The 5,145-nt window shown below is 35.4% G+C and overlaps 1 pseudogene; it reads right to left on the bottom strand.

Moving 5' to 3' along the window:
- Positions 1-1,812: 1,812 nt before the first annotated feature.
- Positions 1,813-4,314, bottom strand: LOC149558112 (S-adenosylmethionine synthase 2-like; annotated as a pseudogene).
- Between the last annotated feature and the right edge of the window lie 831 nt (positions 4,315-5,145).

Genomic DNA, 5,145 nt, shown 5'->3' with positions numbered 1-5,145 from the left:
GGAATCCAATTAAGAGAACTTCCAACAAGCCCAAAGTGGGTAGAACTTGTATGCAGATGGACATCAGACAGAGAAAGCATTTAAGAGGACAATTTGGTGCTTCTAAAGTTGCAGCTTTTAGACAATTATCTATGCAGGGAAGTGCAAAAGAGAGGCTTACACCATATTCCTATTGCACTTACCAAGTGATTAAAAAAGTGGTACAAGTTTCTTATGAACTAGAATTACCTCCCGACAACAGCAATCACTATATTTTCCATGTTTCACACTTAAAAAAAGCTCTTTCACAATAGATCAACCTATCCAACGAACTCCCTTCACTAGTTTCTGAAGGAAAATTGATACTTGAATCCGTTTTGGATGTAAGGGTAAAGAGAAAGCATAGTAAAGCTATTCCTAAATACTTAATCAAGTGTAAGGGACTACCACTAGAAGATGCAATCTAGGAAGGAGTTGAAATCTTCAAACACCCTTACCTGAAATTGACTGAGTTCAACCAATTAGGGGATGGGAGGATTTTGATGAACCCATAAAGTTGAGGCCACCTAATCTGGATGACAGTACTATCTGCCAACTATAAAATTTTGTTTCCTTACAGAAAAATCATGAAAATATCATATTGGTGCCAGTCATGTGGTCTTATATTGTATAGGAAGACAATAATCAGATTTGTTTAAACTTCTTGAAGAAGCCCAGTTTTTTTTTCCTCTAGTGACACTGTGAATGCATGAAGCGTTCATGTATCAAATTCAAGTTTATCAACCTATGACCACCCATTCCCTACATATACATGCCACATTTGATTTATCTTGGCACACAATTTATATAACATGGGTTGTGAAACTTTTAGACATATCTTTAATTACCCACTTCACACATAATCTCCCATCCTTGTTCCCGATTGATATCATACCTTCTCTATCAAAATTTCTTCCTTTCAATCTCATATTATATGATCATGTCTTATCTTTGAATTTGGAATATGACAGAGAGGTGGTTAGAGTAGCTTAAATCATTGAATGAGATGGTCTGAGATATCCCATTCACCACCTTCAATAGAAATATACCCAACTTCTGTATATAATTTTTATTCATTTGTAGAGCATGCGTTGTGACCTTAATGTTGGAGAAAAAACAAAGGACATCAGGCTGCTAGAATTGTTCCTCACGAGTATTATTATCTTTGATGCCTCCATATCATAGGATTTGTCATTGGTACATTCTTTATTCTGTCATTAATTAAACTTCATAGCATCTTTTCATCGTCACTGCATATCATTACTTTGATGATTGCTCACAAGTCACAATAGATGGGCCTCTGTATTAAATCTTTAAACAAACTATTACTTACCATTAATTTCTATTTATGTTTTTCTGATATTGTATATATTTTCAACCATTGTTCCTTAGTTTTTATTCAAATCTTTCAAATCACTGTTCCACGTGATGCCTGATAATAATATACCTATTATCTTTTGAAGTCTCTTATTTTCATGTACTTACACAGAAAAAAGTAGTCACAAACTCCATGTCCACTCACAGTAGAGTATGAGGGCAGAGTATGAGGTAAAGCATATAAACTTTCCTATTTCTAAGTTTCCAGTTTCATTCTCTGATATGCATGTAGATTAAATTACTCCCTCAATCTTGAGATACAACTGACTAGGATGTGATCGTGAAGTTATTGGTATCTATGTAATACATTAAGTACACAATCATATTTTTTTTATATAAATTCATCAATATGCTTTGCCGTCTTACTGTTGACATCAATGATGAAGATCAACAATATCATGAATGCCCTTGACATCCTTAATACTTCATCAAGTCTCCAATATTATCTCTCAAATAGAGGCAAAAAATTTGGGCTCCATCACCCTTGAGGGCCATTACAATTTCCCAATTGAAATCTTGGTCATCTCTTCCAAATTGGCCATAGGCAGAAATCTTTTGGAACCTCTGATCTCTTCCCCTCTTCAAATCGAAGTTGATTGCAATCACGTCAGGCCTGAAATCAATGGTCTCCTCAAGTACGATGAGGATTTCCTTGTTATGGATCTTTCCAGTTCTCTGTGTGTCCACAAATATAGTCTGTGACACCACAATGCCATATAAAACTTGCATGATGCATCGTCTTGCAAGCCCAGTGGCCACAAAATTTTTGCCAGCCTGTCTGATTATATATGCTCCACTAAAATCCACCTTGGTTAGATCATTTCCCAAGAATGCCCCTCCTCCATGAGCTCCCCAACCTCCATATCTATCACTGAATGGGGTTCTATCAGAAACTTTCCTGATGGATTCAAGTGGAAGATAGTGTTCTCATCCAGGTACTTATCTGGGATCACTGGTTTAATGACATGCTCCTTGAGATCTGCCACAATCTAGTCATTGGTGACAGTTTTGTCATGCTGAGTGGAGATAAGAACGGTGTGCTCAACATTCAAGAACCATGACACCTCCTTTCTTTATGTACTCCATGGTGACCTGGGTCTTACCATCATGCGTCAACCAAGGGTAAGTACTGTACTGTTTGACCTCTGTCAGCTTGGCACTCAACTTGGTGGCCAAGATATGAGCGAGAGGCATGAGCTTGGGCATTTGATCAGTTGCATAGCCAAACATGTGACCCTAGTCACAAGCTCCACTTTCCTTGGGCCTCTTGGTAAGATGTTTGTGCACACCCTGGGTAATATCAGGGCTCTCAGGGCTCTACTACTTAATGTTCATTTGCACCTTGCAGTTATCAGCATCCAGATCAACATCGTGGACAGCTGGTGTGTACTGAGCCCATATCTAGGTTTCTCACTATGTTTTTAACTTTGATTCTGATTAGGTAACTGCCCATCGATCTGAACTGTACATCTTGAACTTAGTGTAAATCACCATAATAATCCATCTTTGCTATGATTAGTACGATCATCTACATATGGAGCAATACTGTTGATAATGCTCAGATATGAAGGTTAGTTAAAATTAAGAATGGAGCACAATAAATTATTCAAAATAAGACCAGATGCACAAAATATTCAGTTAAGTTCAAGGAGACCAATAAGAGCAACAGTATCTTTTTAATCATTATATATGATTAAATATGGAAAGATGCATATATTAAAGTTGTCTGTTTTAAATATGCCTGTCTGTTGTCTTACAAACAACATCTTGAATCCACACATGATATGCACAATCCTATTAAACTTCTAATCATTGCACATCTCATAAGTCATGTAGGAGGTAAACTGACATGGTTTAAGTATGCTAATTACATAATAAAGTAAACATTTTGGATTTATTTTCTGAAATCTTAGATATGATCAGGAGTGCCTTTGAAGATTATGAAAATGCAAGAATTCCACGAGCCTCTGTTTTTGATGAAAAATCTCCCTCCATCGGTGTTAAATCAACTAATGCATTCTACAATTGTTTGTATTTTGTTGTTCTACAAGGCTAAATATTATAAGTGACTACAATCTGATGAGTTTCTTTTATAGTTATTTTTTCAGGTCTAATGGAATGCATAAGCAACCATCAAAGTTAGGCAACTATTGCTTGCAAGGTAAGTAAAACACAATGTATATTCATCCCACTCATTGACATACTACTGGCTTTGAATATTAGTGCATTTTTTTATTATGGAATGGCAGGTAGTGTGCATCCACATACTTGAAATTGGATGGGTATGTTATAATAAAAGTTGGAGCATTTGTTGTGAAGATGAACAATTTAAAGCTACAGGATTTGCCCTTCATTTTACCTACATAAGGATAGTATGGAATAAGAATAATAACCATGGGGCACATTACCACAACTGCCAGAAGAGAAAGATATTCTTCATTGCTGGGTCAGTTCTGTTGCATTTCATTCATTTTGCTTATGTCTATGTGATTCATACATAAATATGGTGCACCATTTGGTATTTGAAACAATAATTTTCAATATCCAAATTAAGTTGAGTATTGAAGTATATGGTGTTAAAATTTCTGCTCAAATGGATGGGAATATTTTCCCCTCTAATCAAATTTCATTAAGTTAGGAAACATTTGAGATTGCACCATGGCTTTAATCACAGCTTTTTACTCTGTTGTATATCTACTTTGTTTGTTGTTATCAATTAAACTATACACATTGCACATTAATGTCTATCTTCCAACATCTAAATGTGATGAATGTTTTAATGATATCATTAGGTCTCCAGCAACATCCTCTATTTGGGAAAAGATGTTTTATACTACCTCCAAAGACAGACTTAGAAGGGAGCTTGATGGTGTTCACTATGACTTGCAGGCCATAGACCTCACTGAGAGGGACATTCATGTCATTAGGGACCGTGCCAATTAGATTGCAGTAAAAGTGCAGGAATTTTCAGATCTCATGAGCTTATAAAAAGAGTGACATATCACTCCAGAAATCTAAAGAAGAAATCTCCTTATCATTTTCTTCATAAAAATGTGTATTTACAGCAAGGATCTTTTGTACTACACCATTAAACTTGTTGGTCGTGTAATATGAAGGTGTTTGGGTTAGTTTAGGCACTTCACTATGAGGCTATAGAGTTAAGGGAAGTCATTGCGGTGGATATTTAATATCCATGATGTACTTTATTGGTTGTGGTGGAGCAACTCCACATCATTTTGTAAGAAAAGCATTGGAAATAAATAAATTAATACGAATTTTTCTTGTGAATTAAGTTTGTTATGGTACATTGTTGACTATCTTGTAAGAACTATTGAAAATAATTATAGTTAATATTTCTATTATTAAACAATAGATGTAGAGATTGTAAGAAAAAAATATTTTTAATAGATTCGTTTAATAATGTCTCTTAGAGACAATAGTCGGATGTAAATATGTATTGTCCCTTTGGAGACAATAGTTGGGATTGAAGTAAATTGTCTCTATAGAGACGAAATTACTTTTCATTCATATTGTCTTATAGAGACAATACTTTACGACAATTTTTAAGACACTCGGTTAAAGACAAGATGTGAGACGATACATAACTTTTGTATTGTCTCAGATAGAGACAATTGATTAAAGAATTGTCGTAACAAATGTCTTTATACCCCCTCCATGTTGTAGTGTTTGACGGAGGATTGCAAGGATTGAATACGCTCTGTGCGATTTCTCGCAGCTGAATTGTCGTCC

This window comes from Cupressus sempervirens, chromosome 5, assembly GCF_028749045.1.
Source record: "Cupressus sempervirens isolate cs-2001-9-10 chromosome 5, ASM2874904v1, whole genome shotgun sequence".
NCBI lineage: Eukaryota > Viridiplantae > Streptophyta > Pinopsida > Cupressales > Cupressaceae > Cupressus > Cupressus sempervirens.
The sequence above is the reverse complement of the archived record's forward strand: the minus strand, read 5'-3'. Positions and strand labels throughout refer to the sequence as shown.